We start from the raw sequence: 26,711 nt of genomic DNA on the forward strand, positions 1-26,711 counted from the left end.
AACAGAAATTTACAGAAACATTCAACAACCCTCCACCACCACCCTGTCTCCTTTCATTAAACAGACATACACAGAAACACACACACAACCTCCAAAACCACCCTGTCTCCTGTAATTAAACAGATATACACAAACACACACACACCACCACGACCACCCCCTCGCCCATCATTTATCAGATATACGCAGAAACACACACACACACACACCACCCTCCACCACAACCCTGTCTCCTGCCATTAAACAGATATACATAGAAAAACACACACAACAGTACACCACCACATTGTTTTCTGCCATTAAGCAGATATACACAGAAACACACGCACAACCATCAACCACCGCTATGTCTCCTGCCATGAAACAGATATAATCAGAAACAAACATATACAATCCTGCACCACCAACCTGTCTCCTGCAATTAAACAGGTGTACACAGAAACACACACACAGAGAACCCTCCCCCACCACCATGTTTGCTGCCATAAATCAATTATACACAGAAACACACGCACACAAACCTCCACTACCATCCTGTCTCCTGCCATTAAACAGGGATACACAGAGACACACACACACCATTACACAAGCAAGTTGTTTTCTGCCAATGATCAGATGTATACAGAAGCACACACACAACCCTCCACTGCCACCCTGTCTCCTGCAATTCAACAGATATATACAGAAGCACACATACACAACCCTCCACTGCCAGCCTGTCTCCTGCAATTCAACAGATATATACAGAAATACTCACACACAACATCCCACTACCTCCATGTCACCCGCCATTAAACTGATGTATGCAGAAACACACACACACAACCCTCCACCACCACCTTATTTCCAGCCATTAAGTAGATATACACACAAACACGCACTCAGCATTTCACCACCACCATGGTGCAGAAACACACATATATGCAGAAACACACCATCCTGTCTCCTGCCATTGAACAAGTATACCGAGAAGCACACACACATCATGTCTTCTGCCATTAAGCACATATACGCAGAAACGCACACACAACCCTCCATCACCAACATGCCACCTGCCAGTAAACAGTTATACACAGAAACACACACACAACCCTCCACTACTACCCTGTTTCCTGCCGTTAATCAGATATACACAGAAACACACGCGCACAGCCCTCCACAACCACGCTGTCTCCTGCCATTAAACAGATATACACAGAAACGCACACATCCCTCGACCACCACCCTGTTTCCTGCCGTTAATCAGATATACACAGAAACACGCACACACACAAAGCTCCACGACCACCCTGCCTCCTGCCATTAAATAGATATAAACGGAAACACAAGCACAACCCTCCACCACCGCCCTGTTTCCTGCAATTAATCAATTTTACACAGAAACACTCACACACAGCCCTCCACCACTAGTCTGTCTCCTGTAATTAAGTAGATATATACAGAAAAATAGGCACAACCCTGCACCACCGCCTACCACCTACCATTAAACAGATATACACAGAAAATAAAACACACACAGACAAACACCGCCCTGTTTCCTGCAATTAATCGATTTTACACAGAAACACGCAGACACAACCCCCGCACCAACACTCTGTCTCCTGACATTAAACAGATATACACGGAAACACCCCCCCCCTCCACCACCACCCTGTCTCCTACCAGTAAGCACATAGATACAGAAACACAGACAACCTACCCTCTACCACCACCCTGTATCCTGCCATGAAAAAAGATATATGCCAAAACACACACACACACACACACACACACACACACACACACACACACACACACACACACACACACACACACACACACACACACACACACACACACACACACACACACACACACACACACACACACACACACACACACACACACACACACACACACAAAACTCCATGAACACCCTGCCTCCTGCCATTAGACAGATATACACAAAAACACACAAACACCAAACTGGCTTGTGCCAGTAAGCACATATCCACGGAAACACACACATACACACACACACACACACACACACACATATATACACACACACACACACACTCACTCACACAAATCTCCTTGACCACCCTGTCTCCTGTCATCAAACAGTTATACACGGAAATACACACACACACACACACACAACATTCCACAAAATCTCCAGCTGAGGGAACAGCAGTTACGATGCGATTAGGCAAGATTTAGGAAGTATAGGATAGGGAAGGAACCTGCAGGGAATGGGCACATTAGAAATGTGGAGCTTATTCAAGGAAAAGTTCCTGAGTGTCCTAGATAAATATGTACCTGTCAGGCAGGGAGGAAACTGTAGAGCGCGGGAGCCGTGGTTTACGAAGGAAGTGGAATCTCTGGTCAAGAGGAAGAGGGAGGCTTATGTTAGGATGAGATGTGAAGGCTCAGTTAGGGCACTTGAGGGTTACAAGGGAGCCAGGAAAGACCTAAAGAGAGAGTTCAGAAGAGCCAGGAGGAGACATGAGAAGTTGTTGGCCGATAGGATCAGGGTAAACCATAAGGCTTTCTATAGGTATTTAAGAGAATAAAAGAATGACAAGAGTAAGATTAGGGCCAATCAAGGATATTAATGGGAAATTGTGTGAGGAGTCGGAGGAGACAGAGGAAGCACTAAATGAATATTCTTCGACAGTATTCACTCTAAAAAAAATGACAATTTGTCGCGGAGAATAATGAGATACAGGATACTAGACTAGTGGGATTGAGGTTCACAAGGAAGAGGTATTAGAAATCCTGCAGAGTGTGAAAATAGATAAGCCCACTGGGTCGGATGAGATTTAGCCTGGGATCCTCTGGGAAGCCAGGGAGGAGGTTAGCGAGCCTTTGGCCTTGATCTTTATATGGTCATTGTCTGCAGGAATAATGCCAGAAGACTGGAGGATAGCAAATGTGGTTCCCCTGTTCAAGCAGGGGAGTAGAGACAACCCTGGTAATTATAGACCAGTGAGCCTTACTTCAGTTGTTGGTAAAGTGTTGGAAAAAGGTTATAAGAGTTAGGATTTGCAATCATCTAGAAAATAATAATTTGATAATGGATATTCTGCACGGTTTTGTGAAAGTTGTGTCATGCCTCACAAACCGTATTGAGTTCTTTGAAAAGGTGACCAAACAGGTAGATGAGAGTAAACCAGTTGATGTGATGTATATGGATTTCAGCATGGCGTTTGATCAGGTTCCCCACAGTAGGCTATTGTTCAAAATGCGGAGGAATGGGATTGTGGGAGATATAACAGTTTGGATCAGTAATTGGTTTGCTGAAAGAAGACAGAGGGTTGTGGATCATGGGAAATGTTCATCCTGGAGTCCAGTTACTAGTGATGTACCGCAAGGGTCGGCGTTAGGTCCACTGCTGTTCGTCATTTTAAAAAAACGACCTGGATGATGGAGTAGAAGGGTGGGTTAGTAAATTTGCAGACAACACTAAGGTCGGTGGAGTTGTAGATAGTGACGAAAGATGTTGTAGGTTACAGAGAAACATAGATAAGCCGCAGAGCTGGGCTGAGAGGTAGCAAATGGAGTTTAATGTGGACAAATGTGAGGTGATGCACTTTGGTCGGAGGAACAGAAATTCAAAATACTGGGCTTGTGATAAGATTCTTGGTACTGTAGATGAGCAGAGAGATCTCGGTGTCCAGGTACACAGATCTATGAAAGTTGCCACCCAGGTTGACTGTATTATTAAGAAGGCATTAATAGAGAGATCAAGTTCTGGAACTATGAGGTTATGCTACATTTGTACAAAACTCTGGTGCGGCCGCACTTGGAGTATTGTGTACAGTTCTAGTCGCCCTATTATAAGAAGTCTGTGAAAGCTTTGGAAAGGGTGCAGAAGAGATTTACTAGGATCTTGCCTGGTATGGAGAGAAGGTCTTCTGAGGAAAGTCTGAGGGACTTGAGGCTGTTTTCGTTGGAGAGAAGAAGGTTGAGAGGTGACTCAATAGAGACATATAAGATAATCAGAGGGTTAGATAGGGTGGACAGGGAGAGCCTTTTTCCAAGTATGGTGACGCGAGCACGAGGGGGCATAGCTTTAAATTGAGAGGTGACAGATATAGGACAGATGTCAGAGGTAGTTTCTTGAATCAGTGAGTAGTAAGGGTATGGAATGCTTTGCCTGCAATGGTAGTGGTTTCGCCAACTTTAAGTACATTTTAGTCGTCATTGGACAAGCATATGGACGTACATGGAATAGTGTAGGTTAGATAGGCTTCAGATTGGTATGACATCGACGCAACTTTGAGGGCTGAAGGGCCTGTACTGCGCTGTAATGATCTATGTTCTATCTTCTATGAACACCCTTGCCTACTGACTTTAAACGGATATATGCAAAAACGTACATGCATACACAACCCTCGACCACCACCCTGTCTCCTGCCAGATACAGGAATACAGACGCTATACTCTCCACCACCACCTGTCTCCTGCCTTTAAGCAGGTATATGCACAAACACACACACATACACATTCCTAGACCACCACCCCGTTTCCTGCCGTTTATCAGATATACACAGAAACACACACGCACAACCCTCCATCACCACATTCTCTCCAGCCCTTAAAACAGATATACACAGAAACACGCACACATCCCTCTACCATCACCCTGTCTCCTGCCCTTAAAGAGATATACACAGAAACACACATACATACAGAACGCTCCACCGCCACCCTGTTTCCTGTAATTAATCAGATATACACAGAAATAGACACGCACACACCCCTCCACCACCACCAGTCTGTCTCCTGTCATTAAGCAGATACTTACAGAAAAACATACACATCCCTGCACCACCACCCTAACACCAGCATTAAACAGACAGACACAGAAAAAGAAACACACACACACACAGGCAACCCTCCACCAACACTCTGTCTCCTGGCATTAAACAGATATACACATAAATACACACACCCCTCCACCACCACCACCCCGTCTCCTGCCATTAAACAGATATGCACAGAAACACACACACAGAAACCTCCACCACCAACATGTCTCCTACCAATAAGCACTTAGACACAGAATCACAGACATCTACCCTCCATCACCACCCTGTCTCCTGCCATTAAAAGGATATATGCAGAAACACCCACTTGCACAACACTCCATGAACACCCTGCCTCCTGCCATTGGACAGATATACACAATAACATACACACACCAAACTGTCTCGTGCCATTATGTACATTAACACAGAAACACACACGCATACTCACTCAAACCTCCTTCACCACCCTGTCTCCTGTCATCAAACAGTTATACACGGAAATATACACACACAACCTTCCACGGACACCCTGCCTACTGCTCTTCAACAGATATACACAAAAACGTACATGCAAACACAATCCTCCACCACCACCCTATCTCCTGCAATTAAATAGATGTACGCAGAAACACACACACAAGCGCAACATTCCATGAACAACGTGTCTCCTGTCATTGAGCAGATATATGCAGGAACACACACACAATCCTCCATGACCACCTTGTCTCCTGCCACGAACAGATATACACAGAAACACACACACTACCACCCTGTCTCCAGCCCTTAAATAGGCATACACAGAATCACACGCACACCCCTCCAAGAAACCCTATCTCCTGCCATTAAACAGATATACACAGAAACACACACACACAACCCTCCACCACCGCCCTGTTATCCTTCCATTGAGCAGATATACACAAGAAATACATACACACAACATTCGACCACCACCAGTCTGTCTCCTGTCATTAAGCAGATATATACAAAATAACACAGACAACCCTGCACCACCCCCTATCACGGACCATTAATCAGACATAAACAGACAACCCTCCATCAACACTCTGTTTCCAGGCATTAAACAGATATACACAGAATTGGCTGGCTGACAGAAGGCAGAGAGTGGTTGCAGATGGAAAGTATTCTGCCTAGACGACAATGTTGAGTGGGGTCTCCCAGGGCTCTGTATGTGGGCCTCTGCTCTTTGTAGTTTTTATAAATGATTTGGATGATGAGGATGAGGATTAGTAAATTTGCAGATGACACAAAGCTTGGAGGCGTCAGCGATAGTATAAAGGGCTACTGCAGGCTGCAGCGCGACATAGGAAGAATGCAGAGCTGGGCTGAGAAATGGCAGATTGAGTTCAACCTGGATAAATGCGAAGTGATGCATGTTGGAAGGTGGAACTCGAATGCTGAATATTGGATTAAAGACAGGATTCTTCGCAGTGTGGAGGAACAGAGGGATTTGGATGTGCAAGAACATAGATCCCTCAAAGGTGCCATACAAGTGGAGAAGGTTGTTAAGAAAGCATATGGTGTTTTGGCTTTCATTAATAGGGGGATATAGTTTAAGAGCCATGACGTTTTGCTGCAGCTCCACAAGTCCCTGGTGAGGCAATACTTGAAATATTTTGTCCATTCTGGTCGCCCTACTATTGGAAAGATACAGAGGCTTGGGAGAGGGTGCAAAGAAGGTTTACCAGGATGCTGCTTGGACTGGAGGGCTTGGCTTATGAAAAGAAGGTTGAATAGGGTCGGACATCTCTCTGGAGAGAAGGAGGAAGAGAGGAGACCTGATAGAGGTATACAAAATAATGAGAGGAAAAGATAGAGTCAATAGCTAGAGAATTTGCCCACGGGCAAGATTGACTGGTATGAGAACTCATGTGTTGAAAATAGTCGGAGGAAGGTATAAAGGAGATGTCAGAGGTAGTTTCTTTTTAACACAGAGAGCTATAATTGCATGGAATGCGTTACCAGTGGTAGTGGTGGAAGCAGAGTTACTGGGGACACTTAAGCGACTTCTAGACTTGCACATGGATAGCAGTCAATTGAGGGATATGTAGGTTGTAACTATAATTTACATTAGGATTATATCTCGGCACAACATCGTGGATGAAACTGCCTGTTCTGTGCTGTACTTTCTATGTTCTATGTTCTCTGACAAGGGTGAGTCGACCTCTGACCACCTAATGCCAACTGCAAAAGATGTTTAAAGACTTCATTGAGTTGCAAAGGTGTCAGCAATATAAGTATGTTTTGGTCATTGTTGATTTTCTTTTCCTTGATGAGTTGAAGCTTACCGCACTTCCAACGCTACTGCTAAAACTGTTGTAAATATTTTACTCAAGGAGATTATTACCTGCTTTGGTATTTGTTTTGTCTAACCTCTGACAATGCCCCCCCCCCCCACCACCCCCATTTTATTGGAGATATTAATGAGAAATTATGCTCTCATTTTGGGATCCACCACCAACTTTATTGTGCTTATTGCCCACAGGCTGCAGGACTCGTGGAGCATGGTGACCAGAGTCTGAAAACTAAACTTACCAAATGGACTTCTGAGACAATTCTTTCCTGGGTTAGGGTGGTGCCGTTGGTATTGTTCCACCTACAATAAACTCCTGTGGGGAAAACTCATTTGGCCTTTTGGAGCGCTCTCACTCTGTATGATCTGAATGATAAAGTGCACTGTATCTGATCCGCAGGACACACTGCAGAAATTATCCCATCCCAGCGGACTGAGCAGCCTCCATTGATAGAGCTGTCTCCATTGGTACAGTATCACACAGTCACAGCGAACAGCTTTTGATGTCATCCTCGAAGGTACTTGCTACAAAAAAACTGAAGACGGCTGGAAACTGCTGTCGTCAGTGCAATACACAGAGGCCCAGCGGGAGCCTAGTGGCCCATAAACCAGAAATCAATGGATAAAAATATTCTTCTTTTTAGAAGAATCCAATTCAGACAATCAAGTTAACACTTCCTGTGGAGAAAATGGATGTGGGAGAGCAGACAGTCTCAACTGGTTCCAACATTTACAATCTTGGTCCGTGTGACAACAGAAGCAGAAACCTGGGACTGTTTATCTTGCTTCTGAAAAACAGGTTAGTAATTTTTGAAGAACATAGATATTTCTTACTGGTGTTCATGAAATGATCAAGAGCAGAGTATAGTTCTCTGAGTATGGTCTGACTTCTGGGTTATGGAACGTGATATTCTGCTCACATGATCTGAACACAGACAAAGAAATGACTCAGTGACAAGATCTGCTGAATCAGATTCCGTGAAGAACAGAGGCCGATGTAATGATAAGAGCCATAAGAGTGGGAATGCAGCAAATTATTTTCCAGACTCGAGGAGAGTGCACAGTGCTGTTTCCAGGAGTCAATATCTGTACAAGTAGACTGAAACAGCGTTGGGTGTTATTGTACTGCATCTTTTGTATAATGGTGCAAAAGCACGGAACTTTTGTATAGAGGGGATAACTTCAAAATCCCCAAAGAGGCAAAACACACAAATGAGGTAAAACCAAAGTAACCACACAATTTGGTGTCACATCATGCGGTAAACTTCCCAGCTCAAATTTCGTTCAAAATCGCTCTCTGTCTAATTCCTAAGACTGATATTCGAACAATGAATGGCCTATGTCAATAAAAACTGCTCTAATCTCACAACTTCAGCATTTCATACGCCCCCTTATGTATGTCTGGCAATAGTAATTGATCCCTCACTGTGTTACTCCAGCACACGTAGAGAACAAATAACTATAAGAACAACAGTCAAGTATGTGACTGGGATTTGACCCGATTCTGTTGCAACCAATCCATTCAGCTGTAATTGAAATTGCTTCCACCTTTCCTGTGTCCGTAATAAGATTGCATAACTTAGAAGTGAGTTTTTCTTGCATTGAATTGGACTCGGCATCCTTTCTCAGGTTGAAATTTATTGGGATATAAAGACATGATGAATGACACGAGCAGCGTTTATTGAAATATAAAGACGTTAGGAATGACATGGCTCACTTGATATCATGTCGGTAAAACGATGGAAATGAGGTTTACTGGGTGATAAAGCCACTAGAAAAGAATACAGGGGGTTTAATTGGATGTAGCATAGATAAAGAATAATGCGAGAGAAATCAGGAAAGATTTAGTTGTGTCCAAAGAGAGGCTATCCAGCTGATGTGAAGTTGTTAAGAGTAAAATACGAGGGAATTCCCTCGTTTAGGTGAGTGGAAACTAGAGGTTAGAGCTTCCAACCCCGCAGGGCACGATAAAGATATTTGCAGTTGGCAATCTTTATTCTGAGCATTATTGAATGCGGAGATGAATTTTCATAAATAAAAGCATTTTAGCAGCTGATTCCAGAATATTTGAAAAGCGCGTGCAGGCACACAAGGAGTGGCTTAAACAGCGACAGGGATTCTGGGCTGCCTGGATGGGGATGCAAAAGGGAAATAGTCTCGAATTGGTTAATATTCAAAGGAAAGAAATTGCAAAATACATGCAACTGAAAATGTTAACAAGAGCTGGTGGAGTTGGAAGGTGCAGCAGCTCATTTTACATGAAATATTATCTAATGTAAATGCACTGAGCTGTTTGGTTTAGCTTTATTTTAAATGGAAGTCTGTCAGCTCAGTCCGCTAAATAACTGGTTTATGAGAAAAGTGAGACCGACAGCGTGGTATTAATTCTCTCACTGTATCAGGATTCTACAAGGATCATCATCTCCATCGCTCACTTGACCAGTAACACTGTGGTGCCTCTAGTGAGCAAGATTTGGCCTGTCGATGTAAAACATCATTATCATTGCCATCTGTTGTCTTGAAAATTGGTAATACTCAAGCGAAAGGGGAATGAGTCCATTTAATACTCTTTTATCTCCGCTTGAAAAATCCTGTGTCAAGACTCAACCTCATTCCAGTTTGACCCCCTGTTCATCCCAACAGCAAAACCACTTGTTCAGATCCTTTACCAGGTTTGCTGACAACATTCAAACTCCACAAAGAGATAAATATAATAATTTCGATTGGTTTAATGATCTGTGCAGCTCTCAGGAAATGGAATGATATGAAACGAGTTAAACAGACTTTCCCAGGATGTGATCCAGTGCTGGGTCAGCGGTTTGAGGAAGGTCATCAAGCTGAAACTTAACCTCTGTTTCTTTATCCACAGATGGATATTCAACTGGGGAAAATTTGCAGATTTAATAATTGGCATTTTTCCTGAAGACAAAACTTTTCCCCACGTCAGAAACTGGAGTTTTCAAATAAATGCTACATTACTCAACATTGTTTTCAACTCCCTTTCAGTCTAATACTTCAATAATCCCTGGTCAATGTCAGTAACAGCATCTTTAGATCAGCATTGAACTTACAACCTTGGCATTTTATGCACCTTTAAGTGCTAGGCGCTGACCAATTGCGCGACTGGAGCCGCAGACAGCAAGCCTGTCACGTGACCTACACATACTTTGGGAACGTTAACTCAACTGCTCTACTTCTGCTGTGATGATTAGATGCTCTACAGTATGGAAACAGGCCCTTCGGACCAACAGGTCCAGTCCAATTTTCCGAAGAGTAACCCAACCAGAACCATTTCCCCTCTGACAAATGCACTAGGCAATTTAGAATGGACAACACACCTGATCTGCACAATCTTTGGACTGTGGGAGGAAAATGGAACACCCGGAGGAACCCCACGCAGTCACGGGGAGAATGAGCAAACTACACAGACAGTCCACCGAGGCTGGAATCGAACTTGGGACCCTGTTGAGGCAGCAGTGCTAACCACTGAACCACAACACTGTGGGATCTTTGGTGGTGATGTGCTGCCTCACTGGTACCTCAGTCACTCACCCTGCTTCATTTCCCTGAACCGTCTGGTTCTGAAATTACCGCTAATGCACACACGGTGAAACTGACATGAACGTTTGATTATTGAAGCATCAAGTTCACGAAAAGGATACAAAAGGGACACAAAAATGTTAAAAATAGACTACATTGAAAAATGGGTTTCCGTTGGTTTCTGCGTTGTTTACAGACAGTGTTACCTTGCCGCTGTCGCAGGGTTTTTCCTTCGATCAGCTTCAATCGGCACAGAATTCGAATCAATTAAACTTCAACATCTTCCTTCTGAAAGTTAATATAGGTAACATGAAACATTTTCCATTAATCAATAAGCTTTACCATTCCTGCATCCAAGAACACGTTGCACAGTTTCCATGAATATTGAAGATGTAAGAATGGTATGCAAGAATAAATTCAATTACAGTTGAAATTGGAAAGTAGGAAGAATGCACAGAAAGTCTCAGCATTTAAGAAATTCATGAGACCAGAACTGCAGCCCAGCAGATTAGAAATCTGTCCCTGAATCCCCAATATCCACACGTTTGCTCGCTCCATGTGTGCAGTTGAAAACCTGTGTGAATGAGCATGCAATATGACAGAGCGCCTGAGAGAATCCTCCACTGTCTGATCTAAAGTTGCAACAGGAGCTGTCTATTCCAGCTGTGAGAGCAGTGGGATAAAGGGGGGGACCTTGATATTCCGTAGTGTCGATTTACATTGCCCTCATCAAGTTATTGTTGAAAACCCTCTGTAAGAAACAGCACAGAAAGAGAGGAACAGGAGGAGGCTATTCCAAACACCTGTCCTACCCGCCGTTTGATATCATCATGGCTGACCAAACAGGTCAATGTCTTTCACCACCTCATGCACAACAACCTGCCACACAACGGAATAAATAAATTTAAGCAATCAAAAATTTATGTGCAACATTCGTAGGGAAATGTGTTTACAGACAGTGTGTTTCTGAACGAAATTTGCAGGTTCTGCGGGTGAGCATCTGATTCTGGTCTGATCATGTTTCAAAAAATATGATTCCGTAAAAGCTCACAACCAAGAAGGTACGGAATTGCCTCTGGTCAGAAGCAGGGACGAGAACTCCAGACGACAGGAATTGGCGATGAATCAGCACAACAATCAATGATTCAGCTGAAAATTGAAGTTACTACCAATTTTGGTGTTTACAGACACCACAAACATTGAATAGCAATGTTCCCAAAGTTGTAGAAATCTAACACACTTCTCATTGCGCCACAGAGCTGCAGTCACCACAATTTTACTGCACCCAAATTTGCGTTTGTCGTGGAGAAAATGTTGACAATCACCAGGAGATGCGGAGAGTTTTTCAATGAGTAGATCTTTTATTTGCAAACAAAAACCGTGACATTCAGAAACTAAATTCTTGAATGCCGCCGAACCTCAGGGCCCATGGCATAGGGTCATAGAGTCACTGAGATGTACAGCATGGAAACAGACCCTTCTGTCAACCCAATCTAATCCCACCTGCCAGCACCCGGCCCATATCCCTCCATATCTTCCTATTCATATACCCATCCAAATGCCTTTTAAATGATGCAATTGTACCAGCCTTACCACATGCTCTGGCAGCTCATTCCATACACCTATCAGCCTCTGCGAGAAAAAGTTGCTCCTTAGCTCTGTTTTATATCTTTCCCCTCTCACCCTAATCCCCTCTCACCCTCTTACCTTCTCGTTCTGGACTCCCCGACCCCATGGAAAAGACTTTGTCCATTTATCCTAACCATGTCCCTCATAATTTTGTAAACCGCTATAAGGCCACCCCTCAGCCTCCGAAGGTCCAGGGAAACAGCCCCAGCCTGTTCAGCCTCTCCCTATAGCTCATATCCTCCAATTCTGGCAACATCCTTGTAAATCTTTGCTGAACCCTTTCCAGTTTCACAACATCTTTCCGATCGGAAGGAGACCAGAATTGCACGCAATATTCCAACAGTGGCCTAACCAATGCCCTGTACAGCCGCAACATCACCTCCCAACTCCTGTATTCAATACTCTGACCAATAAAGGAAAGCGTACCAAACGCCTTCTTCACTCTCCTATCTACCTGCGACTCCACTTTCAGGGAGCTATGAACCTGCAATCTAAGGTCTCTTTGTTCTGCAACACACGCTAGGACATTACCATTAAGTGTATAAGTCCTGCTAAGGTTTGCTTTCTCAAAATGCAGCAGCTCGCATGTATCTGAATTAAACTCCATCACTTCATACCTTTTCTTTAATCATGTTTTGTTAGCATATCTGAATGCCCAATTGTGTTAATCAGAATTACCTCACTCCAGCTATACAATAAACCAATAGTGTTAGTTCCCATTGTCTACTTCTGCCACGGTTTTTTCCTAATTCTCCTTAATATTATTCGACTGTCACTATTAGGTATTATACTGCCACCTGTGCTACAATGATCTTCCATCTCAGACTAATCTGTCATGATTAGATATTTAGCTACCCCATATATCACAATGTTTTCCTTTCCCAAGCTGACTCTACTAACTACTGATTAGATATTTAATGTCATGTCCTGCTACAAACGTGTCAAGCAGGCTGACTCTACTATGAATTTATTATTTAAAGTCAGGTCCTAAGTATTTCTTGTCACGACTTGTCCCAACCTGCCATGATGGTAGTTAGTAGGCGAGTCTGACTTTACTAATTGTTATTATCTCAGTCTGCCATAGTAAACTTTCAGCCCAGTCTGACTCTGCTGGTTGGTGTAGGAGCATTCCACTATTCTTATCCCATCCTGCCACAATGGCCCCATCCTGCCCCAGTAAACTTTTGACGAGTGTAGCATTCGCGGACCTTTGTAACAGATCGCCAGTAGTTTCCATGCCTTTACTCTTCCCATGCTTTCATTCTCTGCATTTTCTGTACAGTGTTCGAAGTTTTAATCAGACATCTGTTTATCTTCACTCCACTTTCCAGTACCTGGTCTTTATCCATGTATGTTCTAGCTTCTCAAGTATTCGGCTAAATACTCCTGAAATATTTTGATGACTCATAGTTTTACCACACGTTCGAACAGTGAATTCCAAACAAACAACACTCTCAGAGTGAAAACGTTCTTCCTATATCTCGTCTGAACATCCTCTCGCTTGCGTTTAACGGAGATCCCTGGTTGTTAACTCTCCCCATAAGAAGTTTACTCATATCACACATACCGATCCCCTTAATGTGCACCTTAATCCCTTCCTCACTCAGGCTTCTCCGCTCTCAGATAAAGAGCCTGAGCTGAGCTCGTCTATCTTTGCCATGGCGATAGTGTCGTGCTGGAAAAGTACAGCAGGTCTGGCAGCATCCGAGGAGCAGGAGAATCGACGTTTCTGGCATAAGTCTTTCATCAGGAATGAGTTTTGTGGGTGGGGACTGAGAGATAAATGGGAGGGGGTTGGAGTTGGCTGCAAGGTAGCTGGGAAAGCGAATGGTGGATGGAGGCGAGGAGAATGTGATAAGTCAGAGGGAGAGAGATGAATGGGTCCGGAGGGTGGTGCTGAGTTGGATGCTTCAGACTATGATAATGTGGGAGGAGGGGAAATGAGGAAGCCGTTGAAATCCACATTTATCCCGTGTGGTTTCAGGGTCCCAAGGCAGAATATGAGGCGTTCATCTTCCAGGCTCAGGTGGTAACGGTTTGGTGGTGGCTTATGCCCGAAACGTCGATTGTCCTGCTCTGCAATTCACATGACAGGAGAGATGTGAAAACCATAGGCTTAAAAAGGACAAAAACGTATAGATTCAGAGTTAATAGAATTAGAGACAGTGCACACAGAAACCATTTGGCCAGTTGAGTCTGCACTGTGCCGTGCAAGAGATTCACACTCCCCCACTCTATCTTTCTAAACATGCATTTATGATCTACTTACAAAAAATAGATATTACTCCAAAAGCTCAACGAGTCAGGCAGCTTCAGTGGAGAGAAATCAGAGTTAACATTGCGAATGAAAAACAGTTCCGAGGAAGAGTCTGTTGACCCGAAATGGTCATTCTGTTTTCCACCAGCTGCAATTCTGACTTTTGACTCTGATTTACAACACTTACAGTCCATTCAGACTTTGTTTGCCATTTACCTGAATTGCACACCTTTGCACTTTGGGAAGGAATTGGAGCAGCCAGAGGAAACTCACACGGGAGAGAGAGAAAATGAGTGTGCAAATTCCACACAGTCAGTCACACAAGTCTGGAATCGAAAGCGGGTTTCTGGCGCTGAGAGGCGCAGTACTACCCACTGAGCCCTCAAAATATGCAAGCGCCCATCCTGGAAGCGAATTGAACCCGGTCTCACGCAGTGACAGGCAGTGGTACTTTTCAGGAATTGTATGCAAAAAGGCGCCTATTTGTTAATACTGGAAATTAACATTTGCTTAACTATCCAAGCTCTTTTTAAAATTTCTTTGCCTATCGCCCTGTATGTCTTGGCATCACAAATTCACATCTGAATGCTTCCAGAAGTTATGAGGATTTCTGCCTCTCCAAGCTTTGCATGCACTGATTCCAAATTTAAAACAACCGCTGTTTCAAATAATTTGTAGGCACATTCACTGAAATCTTTCCTCTTATATTCTTAAATGGATGCCACCCTACCCCTCCCCCCGTGATCGATCTCACCATCAAAGAGAAACGTTTATTTCAGTCTACGCCATTCATATTCCTTATTATTTTGTACGTCTCAATCATTTTTGCTCCCAATTTCTTCTGCTTGAAGAAAAACGCCTTCAGTTTATCCAATTTCTCTTCATAACTGAAACTCTTCTACCCAGACAATACCCTAGTAAATCTCTCCTACATCATTTCCAGTGCTATCATATCCGTGCTGTCATGCAAATTGCAGAACTGCACACAATAGACAAGATAGAGCTAAGATACATTTAAGATAGAGGGTGATGGGGACCGGATTGCACCTCCTGAGGGGGTGTGGGGGGAGCTATCGTGCCACCGTGGGGGGCACCGTGGCACAGTGGTTTGCACTGCTGCCTCACAGCGCCAGAGACCCGGGTTCAATTCCCGCCTCAGTCGAATGACTGTGTGGAGTTTGCACGTTCTCCCTGTGCCTGCATGGGTTTGCTCCGGGTGCTCCGGTTTCCTCCCACAGTCCAAAGATGTGCAGGTCAGGTGAATTGGCCATGCTAAATTGCCCGTAGTGTTAGGTAAGGGGTAAATGTAGGGGTATGGGTGGGTTGCGCTTCCGCGGGGCGGTGTGGACTTGTTGGGCCGAAGGGCCTGTTTCCACACTGTAAGTAATCTAATCTAATCTAAAGTACCTGAATTCCCAGATCTCTCTGCTTATCAACTTTGCCCAAAGATCCTACGTTTACTTGACTCGAGAATTAGACTTCTCAAAATGCATCACTGCACACTTACCTGGACCCAACTCCACCTGCCACTCCTCCACTCAACTCTCCTGTCTATCTACATTCTCCTTCATTCTTTGACGGTCCGCTATGCTGTCTGCAACTCCAACAATCTTCGTGTCATCTGCAAATGCAATGGCGATATTTGGGCCAGCAACCCTTGGAGACTGGAGCATGGCAGCTGCTGGTAATTAGTTTTGATGAATAAAATCTGGAATATAAACCCGCTCAGAGGAAGAGTGACTAAACGTTCTAATTTGCTGGAAACCCATTCATTTATGTCCCTTCAAAAGGGAAATCTGTCGTCCTTAACGAGACCTGCCAACATTTAACTCCAGACCCACAATAGTACGGTTCACCCATAAATTCCCTCTGACTCAGTTCAAGGAGAGTTAAGGATGAACAACAAATGCTGTTCAGACTATGATAGCCACACTGCTTGGGAGAATAAGGAAGGGTAAAAAAGATACATGGATGACGGGGAAAAAATCGGAGTCGTCTCAGCGTGGACTCAAATTCAACCGATTATCCAAACTAAATAGACAAAAGGATACCCTCGCTGCCATGAAGTAAGGTCTATGGGGGCGGGGTCTTTAGGAAGGGATTAAATGACCCGCTGAAATGTACACTCACTTGCTCAGTCACAATGTGGATAGGTCATTCACCACTCCCATATTTGAGAAGGAATCAGTCAGGAGACCAACCTGCAGAGTTGCCATTAGGTTTACAATTGATAGCAAGGGTCCGATTCTGTTGTTATTACAGGTTTTCATCTCATTCAGCAATGAACCATGTTTGGATGCCTTTTTCCAGTGGAGTACCACTGTTTCCTGATGTAGATCAATAATTCAATCTTAGTTGTCGTAGAAGTTTACAGACGATGCAACAATTGTTCATGTAGTTGACTGTGATGAATAATATCAGGGATTGCAGGGATGTATCAATGAGGTGGAAGGGAAAAAAGGCGAATGGAATTGAATCCAGACCAATAAGTGGTAATGCATTTGGGGAGTTGAAACAATAACAGTGAGGATTCTGAGTGGTGTACAGGAACAAAGAGATCTTGGAGTGGACATTCAGAGATCTCTGAAGATTGTTGGACAGGGAGATCAGTTGTTCGAGAGGGTTTTTGGATATTTTCTATTGTTGACCACAGGCTGAGGATGATATTCGATCTTTAGCAACCGCCAGTTTAGGAAGCAACTAAAGAAATGATCAGAAGTCTGGTAAATGCAATAATCAACATTTTTAAAAATTGTACGATAAAAGATGGAGGGCTGAAGTATAGCTCTTTGCCCATCAAGACCGCTTCACCACTCAATGAATTTACCACTGATTCCTCTCCAAGTCATGCTGGTATGTGTCTTGGAGGGTAATTTGTAAATGGTGACGTTTCAGGCATCTTCACCCTTGTCCTTATTGTCAGTACAGATTTTGAGCTTTGAATGTTCTGTCAACAAAGCCTGGATGACTTACTCCAGTGAATCTTCTAGGTGGTGAACTCTGCTGCAATTGTGCCTTAGCAGTTAAGGGGATAAATATTCCGGTGTTGAACAATGTACGTTATGTGACTGCATTGTCGTGGAGGGTGTCCAGTTTCTTCAGTGGTATCGAAGCTGCACCCACCTAGGCAAATGGAGAGTTCTGTTAAACATCTAGTTTGTGCGTTGTGGACGATGAAGGCTTCACTGAGACAAGAGTTGAGTTAATAATCAAACAAAGTCGACCGACGGAGATGCTTTTGTTGTCAACTTCTTTGTACGGGCGGTCAGGTTGCAGTTCTCCTAAATACTAGCTCCCAGGACGATTACACAGAGGAATTCAGTTACAATGAAGCCATTGAATGTCAATCGATATGATTAGACTCTCATTTGTCAGATTTATCATTTCTGCATTTGGTCCTTCTGTGGATCAATCTGATTCCAATCGCTTTCAGATTTTAAGTTCCAATTCCCGTCTGCGCCTGAACTTTCAACCCGTTTCCTCGCCAAAATTTCTCCACCTGTCTTCAAAATATGTAAGGAGGGTGTGAAGGACAGCAGAGATTTACTAACGTGCTGCTAACTCTGTATAAAATGGAGCTTCGTTGCACGATTGGTTAGACTGGGATTATTCTGCTTCAGACAGGGGAGGTGGAGGGGAACTCTATAATCTCACAAAAACAATTATAAACGTTCAATATTCATGGGTCTTGACAGGGGAGATACAGGCAGGTGGCTTGCCTATGCTGTGAAGAGAGCACAGATGGCATAATCTCAGAATTAGATATTGCCCATTTAATTCAGAAATGAGGAGTAATTTCTTTGCTCAGGGGCCAGAGAGTCTGTGCCATTTTTGCCACAACCACTGTTGAGTTTGAGGTGTTGGATACTTTCAGGCTGTGTCAGATAGTTAATCAGAAAGATGATGAACATTTATCGAGGTAAGTGAGCAGAAAGGAGTTGAAAACGATCAGATCAACCATGAGTTCGTTGAATGTTGGGGCGGACTCACATCTTAGACGGTGAGAGGAAACCGGAGCAAACCCACAGGAGGAATGTGCAAACTCCACCTGAGGCTCAAATCGAACCTGGGACGGTGGTGCCGTGAGGCAACAGGGCTAACCACTGAGCCGCTGGGCCATTTATAATGCTTTTGGTGGAATATTATGACAAATCTTTCAAAATCCAGAGTTTTGGAACCGAATCGAATTCAGGTGCACACGTTCACGAAATGTCTTTACATTTAAAGTCAACCAGCTTGGACATTATTTCCCCCGTGGCTTCCAACCAAATAAACCCCACCCGTACTCCTTTACCTAGCTACACACTGTCTCTCCTTGTGAAATTTATTCCTTGTATGTCACCAAATGTGCCTTTCCAAATGCTTTGAAAAACAGATTCAAAGTGACAGCGATTCTGCTCTCATCATTTCTTAGTCCTTCAAAGTTTTATTAAAGGTTTTGAATGCCTGATGTTAAGATTTTTACTTACTTGAAAGAGGAAATTTTCCACCTATTTACTCTGTCCAAACATTTCATAACGTGAAAAAACCCCAATAAGTCTTCCTTGGTTCAGGGATAACTGTTCTAAATTTTCCAAGAAAACAAGTGAATAAAATCTCATCCTTAGTCAACCCCGTCAGCATCGTCTGTTATGGCTTTACATCCCAGTAAACACCGTCATTATCCTCTCCGATAGAATCATAGAATCTTACAGTGCAGAAAGAGCATTTCAGTCAATCGATCCAGTTTCCACTTTCTGAAGAGCATCTCACCCAGACCTATCTCCCCGCCCTATTCCCTTATATTTCACCTGAAGAAGGGGCATCCCTCCCCTATATGATGTCAAATAAACCTGTTGGACGATAAACTGGCGTCCTCTGAATTCTGACCTTGTCCCCGAGTTACCCATGGCTAATTCACTTAACGTACTTAATTCTCTCCCTGGACACAAGAGGGCAATTTAACTTGGCCAATCAAACTAAGCCTCAGACCGAACAGCAGTTCGTGCTGCGAGATATGTTTCTGCAATCATATTTGGATACTTTTACCCTGTTTCTTCCTCAGCTTCCTGCTTCCAGTCGACATTCCAATCCGGAAAAAAAAAACTCTGTCAAATAGTTTTCATTCCAACACATGATGCAGTTTGCAGAAGTCACATATTTGCACTTTCACTGAAACTCTGCCTTCATGCAGCTGCAACCCTTCCCCACCTTGGTACAGGCAGCACTGTCCTTCCTGTGACATGCCCCATCGAGAATGGAAGGACAAGTATCAATACTCGCACTTGGGAACGAGGCGACTGTTTTAAAATATTTACACTGTCCCCAGCGTAGAATTGAGCCCTGTGACAGGCGGGGACACTACCGAAGACAAGTGTGTCAAAAGAGGTCCTTCAGCCAATTGTGGCCGCACTTGTCAAAAACAACTGCTTAATGAACTGAATCCCATTTCCCAATGTTTATCCCACAGCCTAATCTATCTTGGCATCACAAGTTCACATCTGAATATTTATTCAAGTCGTAAAGGTTTCTGCCGCTCTGAACAATGCAGACAGTGTATTCCAAATTCCAATCCCGCAGCTGGCTGATAAAGCTTTTCCGCACATCTTCTCAAACCATTCTGCCTTTCTCCTTAAATCTGTGGCCCCTGCTGATCGATCTCTCCATCAGTGGGAAACTCGTTCAGTCATCCCTGTCCATACCCTAACTCAATCATGTCTTCTCTCCATCTCCTTTGCACTGCGACAAACAGTCCACTCTGTCCTGTCTTTCTTCACAACTGAAACTCTTCAGCCCAAACAGTATCCCGGTAAATATCTCCTGCAATTTTCTCAGTGTGATCACATGCCTGCGATAATGTGACTGGCAAAACTGCACACAAAACTTTTGCTTGAACCTTATGAGCATTTGTTTTAAAATTTCTGTATTAGTATGAGGGCGATTATGGCTAGGCAGAATTTATTACCCATTCCGAATTGCCCAGAGGGCAGTTGAGACTCAACCATACTGCTATGAGTATGAAATCACATGCAGGCCAGATCAAGAAAGGATAGCCGATTCCACCGCAAAATGCCATCTTTGAAACAGATTTTTTTTCAACAATTGTCAATGGATCTATAGTAGTCAATAGATCCTTCATTGCAGATGTTTAATGAATCAAATTTTAAAATCTTAGCATGATGGGATTCAAGCCCGAGTACCCAGACTATTAGCTCGGTCTCTGGATTATCAGTACGATGAAATTGACACAAGACCATCGCAGAAACCACAAAAGATGATCTTTATGAATAAAATATATTTTCCCCAAAACTGCCCTGCGTCCTTTTCATGAGCCTAAGCCTCCAATTGTCTCTGGCCTATGTGAGCATAAGCTGCTACATGGGGGTTGATTTCGCAACCGCGGTATCCAAATGGATCGACTTGTTTGGGTGTCCCGCTGGTGGGATTGGGGCACCTTCACGCAACAACAGTGACCGCAGCAGCACCACAGACAAAACAACATCAATGTGAAAGAGAGTGATAGATTGTGCATTGCCTCAGAGAAATGGGGCGGATGGATGGAAAGGAGGTTTAATGATCGTGGGAAGGAGAGGAATCTCCGACAACGGTTCTTTTTGAATCCTGATATATGAAACGCAGAGATGTAAGAGAGCGGAATTTGAAGGTAAAACAATTAATTTCTTAGCATGTGTCACAAAAAGAGCAACGGAGGGAACACTTAGTGCCGTGATTTGGTTTCAAATCGAGGTTGCTGTGGTCACAATGCAAAATACCGACAACCACGATCACAGCAACAACAGAACTGGATGCTTGCAGAGGAAATATTCGGAAGAACAGCAAGTGTACATTATCAGTACTCAGCAAACAGTGACAGATATGTGGGAACTGAGAATGAGCTGAATCTTTCAGTTCGATGTCCTCAGAGGCTGTGGAGATCCCTTGAATGAGAATGTTGAAAACTGAGATTGATCGATTTCGACAAAACATCAAAGTCTCGGGGACAGTACAGGATATTGTTGAAATGTATTCTTCAATAGCATTTTAGCTTAACATCGGCACAGCCGCCCAGATCCGACCGGAAATTGGGATGGGAATGAGTGCGCAGAGTTACTCTCTGGCTCCAGTGATGCAACAGGTGAGCGTGCTGTCCTTCTAGGATGGTATAGAGGCGCAAGAAATTCCGAGATTGAGTGTGGTCCTGCTCAAGGGAATGGTTGTCCCCGTTTATACTATCATAGCGATTTCCGGTGCATCTTTCTAAGACAGCTGAGTGGCACAACTGGGGCGTGTTGAGCCCTTAACTTTGCAGTGGTGGGTTTAAAAGATGATTTTGCTATTTGGATCTGTTTTTCCGACACTGGCGGTGGCAGCTACATTTGCTCTCATCAGCTCAGTATCAGTTTCTTCCACACAGTCAAGGCTTCAACCTGGAGAAGGTGGTGTTGGGGTGATATTTTAAACTTGTCATCCTTGGCGATTGGAACACGGAAAGGGTGATGTTTAAGTTCCACGAATAAAACCTGAAATGCAAGCCTGACCTCAGGAACAGAGATCCTGACTTTAATTTCCTGCAATCCCATTCATTCATGTCTCTTGTGCAGGGGATTCTACCATCTTCACCCAGTCCTGCCGATGAGAGACTCCAGGACCAGAAAAAAATATGAGCTGACCCTGAATCCAAGAATCTCCTGTGTGTGGGGAAGCAGTCTAATCGGCCCGTCCAGTCCACACGTCCATCCGAAGCGCATCCCACCAGACCCCACGGTATTCCCTATCCCATAAGCCTGCATTTTCCATTGTTGATACCTGTAACTGGCACATCTTTGGTTCGAGGGAGAAATAAAAACACAAACACAGAGAGAATGTGCAGAGTGCCCACAGACAGTTACCCGAGGCTGGGATGGCACCCGGGTTTGTGGTGCAGCCAGATAGCAATGAACGAGGGGTGAAGAATAAATGTTGTCCTGACCAGTCATACTCACACCCTGTGGGTGAATGAGAAACAATGAAAACATATTCACAACATGGAAACTGGATTTGTATCTGTGTGGACACAATTTGAAAGGATCGTTCACCCTGGGTAGAAAAAAGGACGCTGATACCACAGAGAAAGCAGAGCAATGTGGGAACTGCTGGAAGGGATTCAATTAACTACAGAAATGGAAACTCATTTAATCAGTAACACTGGGGAGAGACCGTTCACCAGTCCCGTGTGTGGGAAGGGATCTCTAAGCAAAACAACCTCCGGAGCCTCCAGCAGGATTATATATCCCATCAGGTGTTCAATTATGCTGTCAGTGCTGCTGTTAATCCCAACCAGCTATTTGTTACATAGCGTCAATCATAGAGTTATACAGCATGAAAACAGGCCCGTCAGTCCAACCAATCCATGCTGAACATACTGCCAAACTAACCTTGTCCCATCTGCCTCCTCCTGTACCCGTTGAGTGGTTATAATGCCGTTGTAGTTTTATTACTGTGTTGTTAATCAAAAAAAACCTGGTAATATTTTGGGGACAAAGGGTTCAGGTCCTGGTATGACAGATAGTGGAGTTTGAATTCACTAAGGACCTGGAATTGAAGAGTCTCGTGATGACCTGCATCAGTTGTGTGGAAAATACCATCTGATTCACTCATGCCAGTTCGGGAAGCAAACTCTCATATTCATATGATCTGTCCCACAGGAGACTCCAGATGGATAATATCGTGGTTGACTCTTAAATGTCCTCTGGGAAATAACTGATGTACTAGGCATGAATAAATTTATTTTAAAAATCCCACTTTCCCATTCGTGTTTGGAATCAATTGTCCTTTAAATGTTGCAAAGGTACTCTCATCCATCACTTCCTCAGCAAGTTAATTGCACACGTAAAACACCTTCCCTAAAAAAAAGCCTCACATGTCTTTTTTTTTAAAAAAAACCTCTCTCTTTTCATCTTAAACATATGCCCTCTCGCCTTGAAATCCCTATCCTGGGAAAAGGCATCTATCGTTAACTCTAACTTACCTCTCAATAATTCATAAACTTCTGTCAGGTCGCCGCTCAAACCCCTAACCTAGAGTGAAAACACTCTCAACTCGGAGAAAGTGAGAACTGCAAATGAGACATCAGAGTCGAGAGTGTTGTGCAGGGAAAGCACAGCAGGTCAGGCAGTATCTGAGGAGCAGGAGAATCGACGTTTCTGGGAAGAGCCTGATGAACGACACTTGCGTGAAAAAGAATGATTCTCCTTCTCCTCGGATTCTGTCTTACCTGATGTGGTTTTCCAGCACCCCAATCTCGAATCTGAAAATAGTCTCAGCCTATCCAGCCTTTCATTATAACTCAAACCTGCAACACAGAGCAGCATGCGCGTATACCTTTTCTGAACCTGCTCCAGCTAAATAATATCATTTCTACAACTGGGTGACCAGAACTGGACATAATATTCCAGAAGAGGCCTCATCAATGTCCTGCAAAATTTCAACATAACGTCCCAACTAGTATACACAAAGGACTGAGCAATGAAGGGAAGTGTGTCAAATACCTTTGAACCACCTTTTCTGTAGGTAATGCAAACTACAAGGAATTATGTACCTGCACACCGAGCTTCCGTGTTCTCCAATATACGCAAAGCCATATTCTTTTTGTTATACCAAAATGCAATACCTGCCATTTATTCAGATTGAACTCCATGTTACATTTTTAAGTCCAACTACTCATTGAATTAGGATCCGTTTGAAACTTAGATAATCTTCCTCACTGTCTACAATTCTGGTGTCGCCTGCAAACCTACGAAGCATGCCTGCTGTGAGTCCCACTGTTTTCCCATATAGATCAATGATTCATATTGACTTGTAGTGGCCGTGATTTAGCAGTGTGCTTATCATACAACAGTTAGTCCTGCAATTAACCATGAGGAAGAAAGCCGCAGACTGCAGGGAGATATCAAACAATTGGAAATAAAAATGGTAAAAGCAATTCATTCCAGGGAATTGGGTGATAGTGAGGCAAAATTAAACTTCAAACCAGCTGCCCACGCTACAGTTGTGGCACTCAGCTGTCTCAGCAAGATGCACTGTAGATTGCTGTTATTATAAACGGGAACACATTTTCCCTTCTGCCCCGCCTTTGACCAGGAGCACTCCCAACCTCGGAATTGCTTGCGCCTCTAAACCATCATAGAAATATCGTGCATTCTCCGGTTGTGTCACTTGAGCCCTCGAGTATCTCTGCGACCTCATTCCCATCTCGATTTCAAGTTGGATCTTCGCGACTGCGCCACTCAGTTCCTCTGATTCTGGGGCTAGGAACTGGGACTGTGTGGCAGCAGTGGTTACTGCCTTCTGGGGGAAACTCGTGAAGTAGCCGATGTTAAACTGCATTGCTATTGAAGCATACATTTCAACAAAAGCTTGGTAAAAACAATGACTGCAGATGCTGGAAACCAGATTCTGGATCAGTGGTGCTGGAAGAGCACAGCAGCTCAGGCAGCATCCGAGTAGCAGTAACATCGACGTTTCGGGCAAAAGCTCTTCATCAGGAATAAAGGCAGAGAGCCTGAAGGGTGGAGAGATAAGTGAGAGGAGGGTAGGGGTGGGGAGAAAGTAGCATAGAGTACAATATTTGAGTGGGGGAGGGGATGAAGGTGATAGGTCGGGGAGAGGTTGAAGTGGATAGGTGGAAAAGAAGATAGGCAGGTAGGACAAGTCAGGGCAAGGCATGGGGACAGTGCTGAGCTGTAAGTTTGGAACTGGGGTGGGGTGGGGGAAGGGGAGATGAGGAAACTGTTGAAGTCCACGTTGATGCTCTGGGGTTGAAGTGTTCCGAGGCGGAAGATGAGGCGTTCTTCCTCCAGGCGTCTGGTGGTGAGGGAGCGACGGTGAAGGAGGCCCAGGACCTCCATGTCGTCGGCAGAGTGGGAGGGGGAGTTGAAATGTTGGTCCACAGGGCGGTGTGGTTGATTGGTGTGGGTGTCCCAGAGATGTTCCCTAAAGCACTCTGCTAGGAGGTGTCCAGTCTCCCCAATGTAGAGGAGACCGCACCGGGAGCAACGGATACCATAAATGTTATTGGTGGTTGTGCAGGTAACAAGAGCTGCAATGTCCCCGGAGTCTTTAATGCTTTGGAGAAATCTATTTATCTCAGCCTTCAGTACATTAACGATGGAATCACCACAGCCTCTGTGGGCACCGATGTTTACGGTCAGCCCATTCTGAGTTCCCATATATCTGCCACTGTTCGCTAAGCACTGATATTTTGCATTTGGTGCTCTGCCTAGCATTTCTAATGATACTTTACTTATTGCTAGTGGTTAGTGTGTCCATCGGTGGGTGCCGTGATCGTATAGTGGTTAGTACTCTGTGTTGTGGCCGCAGCAACCTCAGTTTGAATCCGAGTCACGACAGTAATTGCTCTATGTGTCCCAGGCTTTTGTGAAACACAAAGGAATCAGTTGTTTTAACATGGTGATTTTCTCCAAGGTGATTTTTTTTTCCTTCAAGCTCTGCTCGGTCACATCTCTGTGCTTCATATGTCAGAATTCAAATCCACCCGTTCTCAGAGATTTCGTTCCTCCTCCGACCACTAACCGAACTTTCTGTCCCACACCCCATTTCATTAATTTAGAGATGCCGGCGTTGGACTATGGAGTACAAAGTTAAATATCACCCAACACCAGGTTATGGTCTTACTGGTTTAATTGAAGCACTAGCTTTCGGAGCGCTGCTCTTTCATCATTTCCTATTTCACTAAGGCATTGCAGAATCTAATACAGACTCTCACATTGATACCGATCAGTCTGTGTGGCTGCGGTCATTGTTGCTGGGTGAACGTGCCCCAGCCCCACCATCGGGACCTGCAGACCATTTGATCCACTTGGTTACCACTGTTGTGAGATCAATACTCATGTAGTAGCTTTTACCGACATGGACCAGGGATTATTGGAGGAGTGGGGGGGGGGGTGGTCAAGCTCAGGAAAATGGCACAGGACAGTATCGGGGAAAAGCGACTTCATTGGATAAGATCAGTTTCACTGCTTTTCTGCAATGGCCGAGCGCTATTACCACTAACCACTGAACTGTTAATTCAGACGTCAGGGTCCCGGGATTGACTCCGACCATGCTAGGTGCTAGAATTGGGATTCAGTAAATATCTGGAATTACGAATCTAATAACACCTATGTATCCATGTTCAATTGTTGAAAAATCAAAACCA

This window comes from Chiloscyllium plagiosum, unplaced genomic scaffold (assembly GCF_037043375.1).
Source record: "Chiloscyllium plagiosum isolate Xiang-an unplaced genomic scaffold, Cpla_swu_hap1 HiC_scaffold_120, whole genome shotgun sequence".
Lineage (NCBI taxonomy): Eukaryota > Metazoa > Chordata > Chondrichthyes > Orectolobiformes > Hemiscylliidae > Chiloscyllium > Chiloscyllium plagiosum.